The following is a 20,455-nucleotide window of genomic DNA, read 5'->3' as shown; positions in this document are numbered from 1 at the left end:
TCTTCCTCAGCTGCCTTCCCCGCATGGGTGGGCTGCCATCAGCTCTGCCTGACTGCTTGCTAGGTCCTGGAGATCCTCTGTCTCTCCCATCACCCTTCTCACTCCCACAGCCAAATGATTAGCTAGCTCGTTCCTGTCAGGGCTCCCTTCCCACTCCTAGGCGTGGAGTGGCTTGGCCCTGCCCTGCTGGCTGGCTCCTAGCATCTCCTGATCTCTGACCTACTTCTCGGCTCACGTGCCAGCCAGCCAAGGGCGCATGAGCTGAACGCGCCCCCTGCCGCTGCACCTTGGCACCTGCTGTGCTGGCTCTTCTCCGGCCAAGCTGGGGGGCGGTGAGGGGCAGCCTGGTGCAGAGCTGCAGAATCATGCACTTGACACATACATACCCAGGGTCCGTCAGCTGTCCAAGCAGCTGCCCTACTCTGACCTCCAGCATCACCCGAGAGTCTGAAAGCTAGCCCAGGCCCTGCCCGCAAACAGCCTGTTTTACTTCACTGGGTCTGGTCTGGAAAGGGAAATTGGGGTCCTGTCGGGTGGGGTGAAGGATTAGGATTTTTCCCGGGAGGGTCTTCATGTTCTGGCCGTGCCTGGAGTTGCCAGGTGAAAGCCTACTGAGCCTCTGGTCCGCAGGAGAGAAAGTGAAGGGAGAGAGAGAGGGTAGGATCAGAACAAAGCTCTGCTCAAATTTCAGACGACTTGCTAAGGAGATTTGAGGCTCCCAGGGGCAGAATGCTTTGCATATAGACAACTTGCAAATGAGCAGTCTGTTTGACTAGACAGAGTGCTACAGTTCTGTTAAAACAAATGTGCCAATGCATTTCTAATTTTCACATTGTTTTTGCATAAATTTGCACATTAAGGCTCGAGAGGCCTTCTATTCAAGTATCGGAGAGATTCACAATTAATTAATACCCTGAACTTCAGCTGCATTCAAATTCAGGCATCAGACCAGGATGAACAGGAAAGATCTAAATATGAAAAAAAAATCATTTGCTTTCATTACGACACAGAATCGGGGAACAGATGCACACCTGAGTGGGCCGTCAGGAGGCTGGGGCTTGATTTCCACTGTCATCTTTTTCAATCTTTTCTGCTCAGTTTCTTCATGCCCTGGGCTCAGCTATAGGCAGTCTTCAAGAAACCAGCAGCAGATTTCTGTTCCTAGCTGCCTGGGAGGAGAAACCAAGGGTTGTGAGTCAACTTGACAGCTCAGGCTTCCCTCTGGTTCTGGTGCATCGCTCTGGAGAAATGAGGATTTAATAGCTTTTCAAGGTGTTTGCTCTGAAGTTCATATGATAAAAGATGAGCTTTCTATTTTCTATTGTGTTTCATCAGGGATGGCTCTCTTCAGACCAGCAGTCTTTTGGGACTTGAGAGATTCCGGAGAACTGTTCTCTCTGACTGAAATGACCTTCCTCTCTCCTTTCTCCCATCCTTTTGTGGAACCTGCAAGTCCACAATTAGAGTTATTATTTGGAGTCTCCAAGGACCCTCTCTGAGGCAAAAATACCCTGGGGAGAACAGCCTATGAATGACTAGCTGTCCACGCATCTGAGTTGCGTTAAAGGAAAAAAACAGCGAAGTATTGGTGAGAGGAAGTAGTAAGAAGGGTTTAGAATTTACTGAATGTGAAAAGCACTGGACTTGGAATCAGAAGATCTGAGTTCTAGGTCTTCTTCTGTGGGAAACACTGGGCCGACTCTTAAGGCTTTTATGAATGAACGTGAAACCTTATTAAAAGTCTGGAGGAGGTGCAACCATTTTCAAAAAGGATTAAAGCTAAGTTATACACATGGACTCTGACCCAGTCATTCCAGTCCCAGGTAAAGACCTAAACAGATGCATAAATTGAGTTCCTTGAAAGACATGGACTAGAATGTTCATGGTAGCCCTATTCATAATAGCTCCAAACTGGAAACTATTCAAAAGTCCATCAGGAGTAGAATGGGTACATAAATTGTGATCTATTCACACAGTGTAATTTTATACATCAATTAGGATGGATGATCTACCATGACAAGGTTAATGTTGAGTGAAAGAGACCAGACTCACAAGAGCCCATACAAAAACAGGCGGCGCTAATCTATGGTGTTAGAGGTCGGGATGGTATTACCCTTGGATGCAGGAGAAAAGAGACTGAAGAGGTCAGAAGTATGCCATACTTCAATAGGAAGTGAAAAATAACAATGCTTCTGTCCTGGTAGGAACAGCCTGGGAGGAGATATACGTCCTGTCCTAGGGAAGTCAAGTGACAGAAGATAACACTAGACTTGAGATGATTTCATGTGAGAATAAAGCAGGGGGTAGAAGTGGGGGGTTTGGGGAGGATCAAGATTAGGAGGGAGGTAGGGAGATGGATATTTTGCTCTTATCATTTAGCAAGGATTGGTTCTATTAACCATCCTCTGGTGACTAACTAACTAACTATGGCTTAGTAACTTTGTGGTGATCAATTAAACATTTTCTAAATGTCTAAAAACATGAATCTCTGTGAATCTTTAATAAAGTACTTTTGGGTTAATTCTAGATAAACCTCCAAGCAAATCCTCTTTATAGAAGGCAATGCTTCTCTCCTTTTTGCTTCCTCAGTGACCCATAATATTAAAAAAAATTATTTTATTGAAGTTTAGTTGATTTACAATGTTGTGTTAGTTTTCGGTGTACAGCACAGTGATTCAGTTATACACATATACATATATATTTTTTTCAGATTCTTTTTTGTTATAGGTTATTGCAAAATATTGAGTAGAGTTCCCTGTGCTATACAGTGAGTCCTTGTTTGTTATCTATCTTATATATAGTAGTGCGTGTATGTGTTAGCCCCAAACTCCTAATTTATCCCTCCCACACCCCCTTTCCCCTTTGGTAACCATAAGTTTGTTTTCTGGGTCATGCCCTCTCTTATTAGGAGGATGACCATCGCTATTTCTTGGGTATGCTTTTTAGTTTTTAATGGTTCAAACCTGCAAACATTTTTATACAAATACAGCTAATCACACACTGCAACCCACACAATGATTTCAAAGTGGTGCTGAACTTGAAAGTTGACACTACTTTAAAAAAAATGGAGAACTTGTGTTCCTACCTGAGCCAGATTCTCTGAGAATTTTCAACCATGTGATCACATCATCAAGAGCTGGTGGAAACGCAGATGCGTAATTTCAAGGAATGGTTTCATAATCTCAGCTCTTCAATCATTTACTCTGTAAATTTGTATACCATCAATAGATTAAGTGAAATTTGGCTTCTTAGAGAAGATCACCAGGGTCTTAAATTATTCAGTTATCATCTGTCAAGTTTGTAACAGTAAGATCATGACATTGTAACATAGAATAATTGTCTATCTCCTTGTAAGGAAGGTATTATCACCCCCAATTTACAGATGAAGTAACTGAGGCTCAGAGGAAGTAAGCCTTCCTTATGCTCAGATCACACAAGCAGATGTGGAAGACCTGGGAGTATCAGCTCCTTTTTTTTTTTTTAATAGATCTTTATTGGAGTATAATTGCTTTACAATACTGTGTTAGTTTCTGTTGTACACCAAAGTGAATCAGCCATATGCATACATATGTCCCCATATTCCCTCCCTCTTGAGCCTCCCTCCAACCCTTCTTATCCCACCCCTCTAGGTCATCGCAAAGCACCGAGCTGATCTCCCTGTGCTATACCCTGTGCTATGCTGCTTTCCACTAGCTAACTGTTTTAAATTTGGTAATGTATATATGTCAACGCTACTCTCACTTCGCCCCAGCTTCCCCCTCCCACCCCGTGTTCTCAAGTCCATTCTCTATGTCTACATCTTTATTCCTGCCCTGCAACTAGGTTCATCAGTACCATTTTTTGGTTTTCTTTAGATTCCACATATATGTGTTAGAATACGGTGTTTGTTTTTATGTTTCTGACTTACTTCACTCTGTATGACAGACTCTAGGTCCATCCACCTCACTACAAATAACTCAACTTCATTTCTTTTTATGGCTGAGTAATATTCCATTGTATATATGTTTCACATCTGTCAATGGACATTTAGGTTGTTTCCGTGTCCTGGCTATTGTAATAGTGCTGCAATGAACATAGTGGTACATGTCTCCTTTTGAATCATGGTTTTCTCAGGGTATATGCCCAGTAGTGGGATTGCTGGGTCATATGGTAGCTCTACTTTTAGTTTTTTAAGGAACCTCCATACTGTTTTCCATAATGCTTGTATCAATTTACATTCCCACCAAAGGTGCAGGAGGGTTCCCTTTTCACCACACCCTTTCCAGCATTTATTGTTTCCAGATTTTTTTGATAATGGCCATTCTGACTGGTGTGAGGTGATACCTCACTGTAGTTTTTTTATTTTTTTATTTTGGAGGTATGCGGGCCTCTCACTGTTGTGGCCTCTCCCGTTGCAGAGCACAGGCTCCGGACACGCAGGTTCAGTGGCCATGGCTCACGGGCCCAGCCGCTCCGCGGCATGTGGGATCCTCCCAGACCGGGGCACGAACCCGTGTCCCCTGCATCGGCAGGCGGACTCTCAACCACTGTGCCACCAGGGAAGCCCCCTCACTGTAGTTTTGATTTGCATTTCTCTAATAATTAGTGATGCTGAGCATCTTTTCGTGTGCCTCTTGGCCATCTGTATGTCTTCCTTGGTGAAATGTCTATTTAGGTCTTCTGCCCATTTTTTAATTAGATTGTTTGTTTTTTTGATATTGAGCTCCATGTGCTGTTTGTATATTTTGGAGATTAATCCTTTGTCTGTTATTTCATTTGCAAATATTTTCTCCCATTCTGAGTGTTGTCTTTTTGTCCTATTTATGGTTTCCTTTGCTGTGCAAAAGCTTTTAAGTTTAATTAAGTCCCATTTGTTTATTTTAGTTTTTATTTGCATTACTCTAGGAGGTGGGTCAAAAAAAACCTTGCTGTAGTTTATGTCAAAGAGTGTTTTTCCTGTGTTTTCCTCTGAGAGTTTTATAGTGTCTGGTCTTACATTTAGGACTTTAAGCCTTTTGGAGTTTATTTTTGTGTATGGTGTTAGGGAGTGTTCTAATTTCATTCTTTTACATGTAGCTGTCCAGTTTTCCCGGAACCACTTATTGAAGAGGCTGTCCTTTCTCCATTGTATGTTCTTACCTCCCTTGTCATAAATTAGGTGACCATAGGTGCATGGGTTTACCTCTGGGCTTTCTATCCTGTTCCATCGATCTATATTTCTGTTTTTGTGCAAGTACCATACTGTCTTGATTACTATAGCTTTGTGGTATAGTTTGAAGGCTGGGAGCCTGATTCCTCCAACTCCATTTTTCTTTCTCAAGATTGCTCTGGCCATTCGGGGTCTTTTGTGTTTCCATACGAATTGTAAAATTTTTGTTCTAATTCTGTGAAGAATGGCATTGGTAGTTTGATAGGGATTGCATTGAATCTGTAGATTGCTTTGGATAGTATAGTCATTTTTACAATATTGATTCTTTCAATCCAAGAACATGGTATATTTCTCCATCTGTTTATGTCATCTTACATTTCTTTCATCAGTGTTTTATAGTTTTATGAGTACAAGTCTTTTGCTCCTTAGGCAGGTTTATTCCTAGGTATTTTATTCTTTTTGTTGTGATGGTAAATGCGATTGTTCCCTTAATTTCTCTTTATGTTTTTTTGTTGGTGGTGTGTAGGAATGCCAGAGACTTCTGTGCATTAATTTTGTATCCTGAAACCTTACCAAATTCATTGATTAGTTCTAGTAGTTTTCTGGTGGCATCTTTAGGATTTTCTATGTATAGCAACATGTCATCTGCAAACAGTGACAGTTTTACTTCTCCTTTTCCAATTTGTATTCCTTTTATTTCTTTTTCTTCTCTGATTACCGTGGCTAGGACTTCCAAAACTATGTTGAATAAGGGTGGCAAGAATGGACATCCTTGTCTTGTTCTTGATATTCTGAGATTTTTCTTGTTTCTTGAGGTGAGATTGAATTGCTATAAACTTTCCTCTTAGAACTTAGAACTGCTTTTGCTGTGTTCCATAGGTTTTGAGTCATCATGTTTTCATTTTCATCTGTTTCTATGTATTTTTTATAATTTCTTCTTTGATTTCTTTAATCTCTTGGTTATTTACTAGCACACTGTTTAGCTTCCATGTATTTGTGTTTTTTACATTTTTTTTCCTGTAATTGATTTCCAATCTCAGAGTGTTGTGGTTAGAAAAGATGTTTGATATGATTTCAATTTTCTTAAATTTTCCAAGGCTTGATTTGTGACCCAGGATGTGATCTATCCTGGAGAATGTTCTGTGTGCACTTGAGAAGAAAGTGTATTCTGCCACTTTTGGATGGAATGTTCTATAAGTATCAACTAAACCTATCTGGTCTATTGTATCATTTAAAGCATGTGTTTCCTTATTTATTTTGTTTGGATGATCTGTCCATTGGTGTAAGTGGCGTGTTAAAGTCCCCTACTATCATTGTGATACTGTTGATTTCTCCTTTCATGGTTGTTAACATTTGCCTTATGTATTGAGGTGCTCTTATGTTGGGTGCAAAAACATACATAATTGTTATATCTTCTTCTTGGGTTGATCCCTTGATTATCATGTAGTGTCCTTCCTTATCTCTTGTAACAGTCTTTATTTTAAAGTCTATTTTATTGGATACGAGTATTGCTACTCCAGCTTCCTTGTGATTTCCGTTTGCATGGAATATCTTTTTCCATCCCTTCATCTTCAATCTGTACGTGTCCCTAGGTCTGAAGTGGGTCTCTTGTAGACAGCATATATATGGGTCTTGTTTTTGTATCCATTCAGCCAGTCAGTGTCTTTTGGTTTGGGGCATGTAATATATTTATTTATTTTTATCTATTGTAAGTAGAGCTGCAATGAACATTTTGGTACATGACTCTTTTTGAATTATGGTTTTCTCAGGGTATATGCCCAGTAGTGGGAATGCTGGGTCGCATGGTAGTTCTATTTTTAGTTTTTAAAGGGATCTCCATACTGTTCTCCATAATGGCTGTATCAATTTACATTCCCACCAACAGTGCACGAGGGTTCCCTTTTCTCCACACCCTCTCCAGCATTTATTGTTTGTAGATTTTTTGATGATGGCCATTCTAACCGGTGTGAGATGATATCTCATAGTAGTTTTTTTTTTTGCGGTACGTGGACCTCTCCCATTGTGGAGCACAGGCTCCGGACGTGCAGGCTCAGTGGCCATGGCTTATGGGCCCAGCCGCTCCGCGACATGTGGGATCTTCCCGGACCGGGGCACAAACCCGTGTCCCCTGCATCAGCAGGTGGACTATCAACCACTGTGCCACTAGGGAAGCCCAAAATAGGTAACTAATAAGAACCTCAATACTCTATAATGGCCTATATGGGAGTAGGATCTAAAAAAGAGTGGATATACGTATATGTATAACTGATTCACTTTGCTGTATACCTGAAACTAACACAACATTGTAAATCAACTCTACTGCAATAAAACATAATTAAAAAGTAAAAAAATAAAACTTGAAATGAGACCTAAAAATAAATTGTATTAGACTAGGCTCCACCCTAATGACCTCATCTTAAATTGATCATCTGTAGAGACTGTATGTCCAAATAAGGCCACATTCTGAGGTACTGGGGGTTAGAACTTCAACACACAAATTTTGGGGGGACGCAGTTTAATCCATAGCACCAACCCTATGAGTTCCTTCTGGAGAATGGCTCTTGCTTGCTCATTACTGTATATCTGGCACCAGAATGGTGTCAGGAAAGATGTCCTTGCTAACTAAATGCATGAGAATATTCTCTTCCTGCACACATTCAGTTGGACCTTTGCTTAGTGCTTTGTATCAGGCTGTGATAACCCCTGTCATGGGGGTTTCCATGGTCGATGCCCATATGCAGCTTCCTGTGTCCTGATTGTATCAGTCATCTCCACCTTTCCTCCCTGCCTCGCCTATCAGTTTGCTACGTGACTGGGACCTACTGTCCTTGCTCAGCAACTCTCCTCCACCCCTCTTTGACCTCAGCTTTATTGCGAGCCCCAACCTCACAAGTCCTTGAACATGGTTTCACTTTGACTTCCGATGCTTCTCTACAACTGCCTGGATTTCCGTTGTCTCTCCTGGTCCTCAAAGAACTGGTCATGTCCACCACAGCTTGACCTCTGACCCATGAGAGATGATGCCCTAGGAGGTGGCTTCACCGCTGCCTGGACCTCAGAGAGGACCCAGGGCCTGGCCATTGCATGCCAATTATATGCCAATCATGTCAGGAGGCCATGTTCAATTGTACTTTGAAAAACAAAGTTCAGGGTACCAAGATTTCTAATAAAACACACACCCACCAAACCTGGAGCAGTGGTATCCGGGCAATAGATCTCTCCAAGTGGCAGGGGCAGCTAATTAAGCAGATGGCGTTAACACTGGAATATGCCCTTTGATGTGTCTTCCTTCTCAGATTTTCTCCCTTTGGTTCCCCACCTCTTCACCATCTTCATGTACTCTAGCTCCTGTCAAACTTCTAGGTTGGGGGGAAACCAAGACAACAAAACAGACAGACAATCTTTGCTTGTTTTCCTTTGCACTTTGAAACACTGGACTTTCCGAAGGATACTTGAGTAAATACAAAGAGAGGAGAAAACAAAACTAATAAAATACAGGAAAGCCTACATATAGGCAAATTGTCCAGGCTTTTAAGAATTCAGGAGGGGTGCTTAGGCTGGGGAGAGACAATGACAGAGAGGAAAAGCTATTAAGGACAAATGATCAGATATTTCAGTGATGTATGAAGGAATTTGCACTGCTTCCTGCACAGGGGTTTTGATCACAGCAGTGGAATTGAGGAGCAGACATGGATCTGAGACACTAATTAAAATTATAAACAAAGAACGCTTGGTAACTAGGTGCCTTGTTAAGACAGAGTCAAAGAGAGATTTAAATTTCAAGTTGCAATTTGATAAGCAGGCCTCATCCTCAATGAAGCACAAGAAAACAAGCTTGGGGTAAATAGGATGAGGATAGTCAGTTTTTTTGGTACAAGTTGAATATGAGCTACCTTGGGGACATTTGGGTACAGATACCTCATTAAGCAGTAAGTAATTTATCTTTTAAATTTAACTTTATAATTTTTACAACTGATAAATATTTATTATAAAGAATTCGATTAATGCAAACAGGTTCAAAGAAGGAAGTAAGAAAAATGTCCAAATACCAGCCTCCAGAAATAACCTTTGTTAATATTAAATGAGCATCAGGTCAAATGTGTCCCCATGCAGATAAGCTGAGGGAAGGGTAAGGTCTTTCTGCTGGCACAGAAAGAGATAAGCTTATAAAAATGAGATCATGTATGCACACTCTTGTAAAAATTAGATGCATTAAAGTGATTTCATATGAGTTTATCAGAAAAATGTAAAATAAGGGATTTCAAGTAAATATTGAGAGGGTATTATGGAAAGCATAAGACATTGAATGCATTTAAAAACTCATAATGAATTTTATGCAATTTTGACTCCCTAGCATAAAAGATAGGAAAAATCAGCATTCTCACATTTCTTCTCAATCTGCCAGCTTCCGACTGTATAACTTAATATATATTTGATCACCTACTCTCAGCCAGGAACTGTTCTAGGTGTTTGGGATACGTCCATGAATAGAATGAATAGATTTTTGTCCTTGTGGAGCTTGTAGTATGGTCAGAGGGAGAGAGAAGATAAATAATGAAATTAAACATGATGATAATTTAGTAAATAAAAACAGAAAAACAAAGGGTAAGAAGGAGTTGGAGTGCCAGGTATGGGTGTTGAGAGAAGCTTATTCTCTTGAATAATTCGTTTTGAAGGCAAGATTGCAGAAAAGATGTGAGTGGAGTCAGATAGCTGGTGTACCCATTCTAGCCATAGGAAACCTAGATTAAATCCCTCAGCCATGCCTGGCAGTTCTAGGACCAGTGAGGAGGCCAGCAGGGCTGGACAGGAGTGAGTGAATAAGAGAGGAACAGAAGAGGGCAGAAGTTTACAGATTGGAAGGGCTGACCAAGCAGAGCCCTATAAGCCATTGTAAGGATGTTGGCTTATAGTCGAAGTGAAGTATGAGCCATGATGAGTCGTAATATTCTTTTACTCATTGCAGTCATTATAATATTTACATCCTGCTTTATAATTATGTTTCATGGATGTTTAGATTTTTAAAAAATGGATTTAGTGCTTACTATCAATTCTTCTATATTAGTGTTTTAGTTTTTTTTAAAATGCTGTGTAACAAAATATCCCACAGCTTAGTGATTTCAAACAATAACCATAACATTAATTCCCATGCTTCTGTGGTTGACTACAGCATCTAGGATGGATCATTCACATGCTGGCTGTTGGCTGGAAGCTCAGCTGGAGCTGTTGCCTGTAACAGTTACACACTGCCGCTCCATGTGGCTAGAACTTTCTCGCATCGTGACGCTTGGGTTCTGAGAGAAAGCATCCCAGTCCCCTTGAAATCTATGTCTGGAACTGGCACAGCGCCGTTTCTGATGCAGATTCCAGGTAGGGAAGAAAAACCTTCATCATTTTTTTTGCGGTACGGAGGCCTCTCACTGCTGTGGCCTCTCCTGTTGCGGAGCACAGGCTCTGGACGCGCAGGCTCAGCGGCCATGGCTCACGGGCCCAGCCGCTCCGCGGCATGCGGGATCCTCCCGGACCAGGGCACGAACCCGTGTCCCCTGCATCGGCAGGCGGACTCTCAACCACTGCGCCACCAGGGAAGCCCAAACCTTCATCTTTCGTTGGGGGAAATGACAAAAGAAATTGTGGCCAATTTTAATTCATCACAGATTATTTGAGTTCTCCTTTTATGATTTTTGGATTTTGATTTATCTTTTTAATTGTGTGTATTCAATTGATTAGTTTTATCCAGAAAGGCTCATCCCCTGTTCTTTCCTGTTTGAGAATGAATACCTTTTTGCCTGCCTATTGGAAGAGCAACTTGACTAGGTAAAATATTCTTGTTTTAAAAAAATTATTGAGGTAACATCGTTTTATAACACTGTATAAGTTTCATTTGTACATGATATTTCTACTTCTGCATATCCTACAGTGCACTCACCCTAAAAATTTATTGTCATACAGTTGATGCCCTTTACCCACTTCATCCTCTCCCCTGCCCACTCCCCTCTGGTAACCACTACCCTGTTCTCTATATCTGCTTGTTTGTTTTGCTTTATTCATTTATTTTGTTATTCTGTTTGTTTATGAGTTTTTTATATTCCACATATGAGTGAAATCATACATTATTTGTCTTTCTCCATCTGGCCTATTTCACTTAGCATAATGCTGTCAAGGTCCATCCATGTTGCTGCAAATGACAAGATTTCTTTTTTTTTATGGCTGAGTTATATATATATATATATATATATATGAAAAGATAACTTCTTCATCTATTCACCCATTGATGGGATACTACATGTTGAAATTCTTACCTTTGGGTTATGTATCCAACCTGTTTGTTTCTAGACTTTTTTTTATTTGAGGAAGGGTGCTGGACTTTACTAGTTTTTGAGACTAAATGTCACATTTTGAGGTCTTTTCTAGACATCATTACATTTTTGCTTGAGTATGGGTTACATTTCCCTGTTTCTTCACATGTCTAGGTTTTATTTTCTCAAGTGTGTACTGGATATTGTACATTACATGTTGCAGAGACCTTAATTATAGGATCTTCTTCTGAAGAGTGTTTCTTATTGACCCAGTAGACAGTTAAATTACTGGCTTATTACATTGAACTTGTATCGGCTTTTCATTTTGTAAGAGTGAGGCTCTTCGTTTCATACTTAGTCTAATCTTAACGGCTAGACTCTTAGTCTTGAGACATAGATTTTATTTTTGAGGCATGGCCCTTCTTTGATTTTGATGGGAAGTCTGAAGTGTTTACAAAACCCCTCTAATTTGTAGGAACTCAAATCGAAAGTTGTTTCTTCTGTGGTGGGCAGAAGCTGAAAACTATGCCCACCTCTTTCGGACTCCCAGCTCTGTCTTTTGGCCTCGCTCCTCGGAGGCTCCCCCGCACATAAGCTGTTGAGGAGTTAGCCAAGGATTTCGGGAAGATTATATGGAGAATTGGGGAAATCTCCCTATATCTTCCTTCTTCCTGGGATTTTCCCTTAACTTTTAGATTCTCTGGCAATCCCAATTTCTTTTTCTCTGACATCTCAAGCTTGTGTGGCTTTCTGCTTTAATTCTACACCATACTGCATGGACAGATGGCTGCCTTCAGAAAGAAGCTTTGTCATCATAGATCTCACCCAGGTGGTTCCTTTCTTTTTTTTTTTAAATCAAAACTCAAATGTCTTTTGGTTTCTTCCTGCCTTTGGTGGCTATTCATTACCTTCAAATAGTTCTTTTTAATATTTTTGCCAAAATTTATAATTGATATCTGTAGGAGGATGAGCTTACCATGAGCCACTCTGCCATTGCCAGAACCCATAGTCTGTGATTTTATTTATTTAAAATGCAAAAAAGAAGCAAAACCGTACTATGGTCTTTAGGGAGGCATGTTTAGGTGGCAAATGTTTTCTAATTTTTAAAAAATTTCTTCTTTGATACAAGGTTTATTTAGAGGTATATATTAATATTTACCAAATATATAGTTTCCTAATTATCTTTTTAAGAAATTTATAGCTTGCATTGTGGTTAAGAGACATGTTTTGCTTTAATCCTTTGAAATTTGTTTAATGAATGAGCCTATGTTCCATTTTGGTAAATGTTCTGTGTGTACTGGATAAGAATTTGTACCCTGTAATTTTGAGTATAGTGTTACTTAGGTCACATTTGTTAATCATATTTTTAAAATATTCTGTATTTCCACCATATTTTTTGTCTGCTTGTTCTATTAGTTATATAGAGAGGTATGTTAAAATATCCTATGGTAATTGTGAATATACTTACACCTTCTTAAAGTTCTATCAGCTTTGTTTTAATGTATTGTGAGCTATTTTATTAAATTATAGAAATCTCAAATTATGTCTTCTGGGCTTCCCTGGTGGTGCAGTGGTTGAGAGTCTGCCTGCCGATGCAGGGGACACAGGTTCGTGCCCTGGTCTGGGAAGATCCCACATGCTGCGGAGCGGCTGGGCCCGTGAGCCATGGCCGCTGAGCCAACGGGAGAGGCCACAACAGTGAAAGGCTCGCGTACCACACACACACACAAAAAATTATGTCTTCTTAATGATTTAAACATTTCTTTATTACAGCTGTTTCTATCTCTGGTAATACGTTTTGTCAAAAAATAAATTTTCTCAATTTTTAATATGACTATGATAAATTTCTTCTCGTTACTGCTTGCACAGTACATCTTTTTGTATTCTTTTATTTGTAATCTTTCTATTTACTTTTTTTTTTTACATTTCTGAGCTTCCATCTGGGATGATTTTCTTTCTGCCTGCAAAGAGCACTCAACGTTTTCTTTAAGGAGGAGCTTCTAACAAAATTCTTCTAGTTTTGATTTTCATCTTCATTCTTGCAGGATATTTAAACTAGATGTGAAATTCTATTTCAGCAGTTACCTGCTTTCAGAGCTTTGAAATAATTCCATTTTCTTCTGAATTTCATTGCATTTGTTGAGAATTAACTGTAAATCTTATTGTTGTACTTTTGAAAGTATTTGCCTTTTTCCCTCCCCCATCTCCCTGATTTTAATATTTTCTCTTTGTCTTTGGTTGTCAGCATTTTATATGTTGTATTTACATATATTTTTTATTTATCTTGCCTGGACTTTATAGTATTCTTAAATATGCTGTTTGACATCTCTCCTCAATTTTGGCAAGCTGTCAGCCATTGTCTTTTGCAAATATTACTTCTGTCCTCTTTTTTCTCAGGCACAAATTACGTCTATTTTAGGTCTCGTTATTGTGCCTTCTGAATTGCTCATTCTGTCGTATATTTTCTGTAATGTTTTCTCTAACCTTTAGTTTGAATCTTCTCTTCTGGTCTATCTACCGGTTCACCAATTCTCTTTTCATTTAGCTGTGTTTGTTCTGTTGCTAAGCTGATTCATATCTACCTAATTTCAGTTATTGTGCCTTTTATTTTTAGAATTTTCATTATCTTGAAATTGGCCAGTTCTCAGATCATAACTATCAATTGTTTGCAATCTTGTTGAAAACAGTAGTCATACTTCTTTTCAAATACAGACTCTACAATATTTGGAACCACCATGCATCTGATTCCGGTGCCTTTCTTTTCTCCCACTGGGCTTTAGTTTGTCCCGTATTCTTAAGTTCTTGGTTATTTTTTATGTGCTAGACTCTGAGCACAGTGTTCCATCCCTAAAAAGTGTCAACCGTGCAGCCATTCCTTTCTATGTTCTCTTTTAGAATTGAACCTTGGGAGAATGTGATCACCAATACTTGTTTAACCTCCTTGCAGCTCTACATTCCTTGTCTTATCAGCTCTCTTATCCTCAAGCAGATTTTAAAAAGGTGTTGACACTTATTTTAATCTCATTGGAATGTTGTTCAAAATTGCTTACTTTGTGGTAACATTGGTACATTTATGTTGACAAATTATTAAATATTTATTTACTTCTCCCTTCTTTTTGTTCTCTTTTATTGATTAATATTTGTATGTGAATTTATTTCTGTCAGTGAGTTAGTCTATTTGGAGTTAGTAATTCATGCGTAAACTTTATTCTGAAAATAATGTGGCAGAGTGTGTTGTACTAACCTGAAACCTCACGCTATAGTTTATTGCTGTTTGCTTTCTGTCTTGCACTCTTAACATGGTATTTTCCTCATGCTTATGAATCCACTAAATATTATAGGCATGATTGTACTTAGATTTTATTTTATTTTATACTTCTTATTTGACAGAACTGGAGGTTGCTATTACATAGCTTGAGGAATATTATATTTCATCTTTTCAGACGACTCTTCTCTCATCCTCAAAGGTGATCTCTTCCAGGAAGCTTAATTCCAACCAGGCAATTGACAAGAAAGAGGGGTTGGATATGGAAACTTCTCACTTCTATTATGAGTTGGTTTTTCTGTCTTCATACTATGTAATCTACTAGTGAACTTGTCTTTAAAATATGTCGCAATGTATGACCCACTACAAGAAACCATAATTCTCAAGGTTCCTAGAAAGAAAAATTAGAGAAGTAAAGAGGCATATGATATGTAATTCAATGTTATGGAGAGCAAACATTTTAATTTTTATGCATTAACTGTACTAAATGTTGTTACTATTGCCAACCCTTCTGACATTTGGGACATGTTAATTGAATCTAATTATAGAGTGACAAGCTGATGATACTGTGTGAGAAAGCCTTGTTTAAAACATTCCTGAGTTCTGGTTAAATGTATACTTTCAAAAAATCAATGGATGTCAATTCCCATAAAGAAATGTGAGACACCATAGTTTACTCACATATGAATTTGATTTTCCTGTGGCATATCTTGTTTCCATAAACAGAAAAATCTCATTGATTTGGAAGTCACCCATCAGAATGCCCTTCCCTGTTCCTGAGGACCTAATAGAAATAGCAGAGCTTCTCAGATGTGGTAAGAACTCCAAAAAATCCACTACATCTTGAGGAATATTACTGTGGGATTTTGGACTGTCTGGAAAGTTGCTGCAGCCCCAATAAATGTTTAAATATTTAACTATAATTTATTCCATCTGCTTCACTGAGAATTATCTTAACATTTGATAATTATTGAGGAGAGCATTTTGAATTTTTGTTGCCTGTGTGGCAAAATAATTTTTGAGGTATTTTTGTTTGTTTGTTTTTACTATAAGAGTTCCATCTTTATTCCAAGCTGTTGGCCACTTTTTGGGTTTCTGTATAACTCAGGATGTTGTAGAGGGATTGCACTACTGAGTAGGAACCAGGGTGATGGCCACAGAATGAGGAAGGTAGAATAGATGGCCTGGGCCAACTTTTGTTTATGGCTCTTGCCTTTTACATTGTTTTTTCAAAGCTGGTCTTAGGACTACATTCTTTCCTTCTTTTGGCATAATTGGGTTCGTCTTTCTGTGGATTTTTAAAGTAACAGAGAACAACCATTAAAATAGGTGCAGATAGCAACAGGGCAGAGGTGGCATACTGAGTTATTTTAGATTATGAGTTGTGGAACAAAGTATTAAAGTCATTCAATGTAATGCACAGGCTCCGGATGCACAGGCTCAGTGGCCATGGCTCACGGGCCCAGCCGCTCTGCGGCATGTGGGATCTTCCCAGACCAGGGCACGAACCCATGTTCCCTGCATCGGCAGGCGGACTCTCAACCACTGAGCCACGAGGGAAGCCCCGTCCTTGTGTTTTGTGTGTGTGGCTACCCCAGGTCTTTTTGGAGGTGGCTATAGATGCTATAATAACTGGTTAAAACTAGGCTTCAGAACCCTTGTCATCCCTGTCTTTTTCTCTTAGAGAAGGAATAATATACTCCGCTCCTCACCCCAACCTCACCAGCGACCCTCAAGATGTCAGACAGACCAAAACCACAAACAGACAAAACCTCAGAAAACAAAATAAAAGCTGCAGTCAATGACTGATGTCTGTTACAAAATCCAGGCAGAGAGGTCAGAACCAGGCTCTAAACTGAGCTTCTGGCTTGCCTGGGTTCCTGATTCTGAACCTACTTAGCCTCCCTGGGCCTAGCACACCTATTGATTACCTCATTTGGTTCCCCTGCCATCTGACTGCTTAAATACCTCTATGGTCATTTCCAGGGACTCAATTCATTATGGTGCCTAATCATAGAAGGTAGGGCTTAACGTATGAGGAATCCTCAGAGCCTACTGAGTAGAATAAAATTCACGTTAAGGTGTAAGTGATTGATTTTATATATATTTTTTCTGAGAGTTGCACCTAAAAGGGGATGGAAGAAAGGTTCAACATCAAGGGACAATGGGGTGAAAATGGCGGACAGGATTCTTTTGCTGACTGGGGAGGGATGAAGGGTGTCAAAGACACATCTGTCCTAATTCATGCTGTTGCTTCTTTCCAGCCCTGCCTGTCATGGCTTGGGACTGTCTAAATTATTTCTTCATTTTTATTGGGTGTCCTGGTTTTAATGACTGTGACCATTTCCCAACTTAAGCTTTTATCCTTTACTGTCCCAGTTTCTATCCTTTATTTCAGGTTGAAATAAATTTGACTTTCATAGCTTGTGGTGGATCTTCCCACTGAGATTCATTCTTTATTATTGCTGGATAGATAGATAGATAGATGATAGATAGATAGATGATAGATAGATAGATAGATAGATAGATAGATAGATAGATAGATAGATATCCTTTGACCCTACGTGGAAGTTAGATACCACACATAAGCCTGTGACAGAGTTCAGCTGCGCATGGAATATGCCGTTAGTGGCAGAATTTTGGGGAGATGCCCCTGTGAGAGTCTTATCTTCTGGTTTGCTGGTGCAGGGTGGTTGGAGTTCATCAACTTTTCAAAGACTGGCACCTTAAAACAACTCACAAGAGAATGACGTATGAACCACGATGATGGACTATTATTAAATGACAACGGTTTAAGATGGTAAATTTTATGTTATGTGTGTTTTACCACAATTAAAGAAAAGAAAAGTCTCTGATCACACTGCTTTTCCCCAGCTTCAGACTAAGGTGAAGACACTTGCTGTCCTCCTTCAGGACTGTGCACTGTTCCCACTGACCCTCACGCCTGTTTTTACCCTCACTCTCCTTTCTTACCAGTTTTCCCATCCATGCTTCCCAGTACTTCTCCAAGGGCCCATGTTCTCTTTCTAAAGGTTGGAAGACAAAGTGGGTGGTAGTTGAAAGACAGACAAAAAGGATTATTTGTTGTGGAATTGGTGGATAACAGGTGCTTTCGAAGTCCCTTCCCCATCTTGGTCCCATTTTCTTGCTTTTTCTCAATAAGTCAGTCTCAGTGATGATTTTGAGTGGAAACAGGCTACAGACGCCTGGGTGACACTGTACAGTCACTCATACTTAAACCAGATTCGGGAGAAGATACTGGAGAGTATATTAAAACTCAGGGTGAGTAAACTAGATAACCTTTAAAATTCTTTCAACCTCTGAGATTCTATTATTCCCCCAAATCTATTTATCTTTTATTGTGATAAACACAGGCTTTTGTGACGTGTTCGCTCTAGATGTCTCTGTTGACATTTTATCTTTTTCTAAATGTCATACTATTTATTATCAATTATATATGAAGTTCATCCTAATTTATATGTTGGAAAATTTACCCAAAGTAAGACGATTTTGTGTATTTTTGAGATTTCAAAATGTGATTTATATGAGTATTAAACAAAATTTGCTATGATTCCTTCCCATTTCTGACTCTGAAATGAAAGCAGCCATAGACTATATTTCACAGTTAATGAAGTCTTAGCTTTGGTATCCGTATGCCATGTGGGGACAAACAGCTCTTCCCAACAATTTTGCTTAACACCTTAACTTATTAACAAAGATTATACTTCCCCTGATTTACTGCATTAAACTAAGTGGGTCATAAACACTGAGACCATACCACCACCACCTCTGTTATTCATAGACCAAGATGATTTCCTGAAGATGAAAACCTCTTCATGAGTACTGTCAGTTCCTCATCTCTTTCCATGGTAAAAAATGTTTTATCTCTGGTTCCCACTGGTATCCCAGGTAGCTGAAATTTAAATCATGACATATTTGCTACAAACCCTGGCCATCAAAAAGTGGGAAACATGCAGAGCCCACTTTAGAGAATGAAGGTTTGGAGTGCTTCCAAATTAATCTTTTATGTTTTAAGTATCCTCATTCTATGCAAATGGAAAAGTGGATTTTTTTTTTTTTTTTTTTTTTTGCGGTACGCGGGCCTCTCACTGCTGTGGCCTCCCCCGTTGTGGAGCACAGGCTCCGGACGCGCAGGCTCAGTGGCCATGGCTTGTGGGCCCAGCCGCTCCACGACATGTGGGATCTTCCTGGACTGGGGCACGAACCCGCGTCCCCTGCATCGGCAGGCGGACTCTCAATCACTGCGCCACCAGGGAAGCCCGAAAAATGGATATTTTTAATATTCATCAAGTCACTAAAACTTTAGAGCATTCAGCATACTTAGGTTTGTAATAACGTTGCAATACGCCATCCTAAGTATATCTCTGTGCATCATGTTTGGTTTTCTCTAAATTTTTTTACCAAATGTGTAAGGATATTTTTACTTATTTTAATTACATGATAATTAACCTTAAGTTAAACAGTTACTTAAAAAGCTTTTCATGACTCTCTTTTCTCAGATCAAGCAGATGTGCTGTTGTCCGGTAGTAACCAGGGATGTGAACAGTGTTTGGCTTTGGACAAGATACAGTTAGAAAGGAGATAAAAGAGATGTCCTTCTAGGAGGCTCATTTGGGGGTTTCCCTTGGTACCCTTTGCATCTCTTTCTATGGCACTTGTTCCCTTGTGTCATTGTTGCTGCCTTCCAGGCCACCCTCTGCCTTTTAGCTATAGACCTTAACACAGTTCTTGGAGGAAAACAGGTGTTCAATATATATTTGTTGATTGGGGGGGTGATGGATAAATGCATAAATCCCTTCAAAATAAGATAGGTATGGAAACATTCACTGAAGAAATAGGATTTGATCTGGGCTTGAATAATGGAAGATTTTACATGAGAGCCAAGTTGCCGGATAAAAATTCAGGAAGTCCAGTTCAATTTGAGCTCCAAATAAATAAAAAATAATTTTTCAGTATAATTATGTCCTGTTTAATATTTGGGACATACTTATACTAAAAAATGATTCATTGTTTAAATTTGAATTTCAGATAAACAATGAGGTTTTTATTTTAGTATAAGATTTCCCAATCTTTCATGGAATGTACTTGTCCTGAAAAATTATGTTATTTACCTGAAATTCAAACTTAACTGGACATCCTGTATATTTGTTTGCAAAATCCAGCAACCCAAATAAGAGGTATAGAGAATAGTAAAAAAAAATAAAAAGAAAAAAGGGTTTTTTTTTTTTTTTTTTTTTTGCGGTACGCGGGCCTCTCACTGCTGTGGCCTCCCCCGTTGTGGAGCACAGGCTCCGGACGCGCAGGCTCAGTGGCCATGGCTTGTGGGCCCAGCCGCTCCACGACATGTGGGATCTTCCTGGACTGGGGCACGAACCCGCGTCCCCTGCATCGGCAGGCGGACTCTCAATCACTGCGCCACCAGGGAAGCCCGAAAAATGGATATTTTTAATATTCATCAAGTCACTAAAACTTTAGAGCATTCAGCATACTTAGGTTTGTAATAACGTTGCAATACGCCATCCTAAGTATATCTCTGTGCATCATGTTTGGTTTTCTCTAAATTTTTTTACCAAATGTGTAAGGATATTTTTACTTATTTTAATTACATGATAATTAACCTTAAGTTAAACAGTTACTTAAAAAGCTTTTCATGACTCTCTTTTCTCAGATCAAGCAGATGTGCTGTTGTCCGGTAGTAACCAGGGATGTGAACAGTGTTTGGCTTTGGACAAGATACAGTTA

The sequence above is a fragment of the Neophocaena asiaeorientalis genome, unplaced genomic scaffold (assembly GCF_003031525.2).
Source record: "Neophocaena asiaeorientalis asiaeorientalis breed wild unplaced genomic scaffold, Neophocaena_asiaeorientalis_V1.1 scaffold684, whole genome shotgun sequence".
Classification (NCBI taxonomy): Eukaryota; Metazoa; Chordata; class Mammalia; order Artiodactyla; family Phocoenidae; genus Neophocaena; species Neophocaena asiaeorientalis.
The sequence above is the reverse complement of the archived record's forward strand: the minus strand, read 5'-3'. Positions refer to the sequence as shown.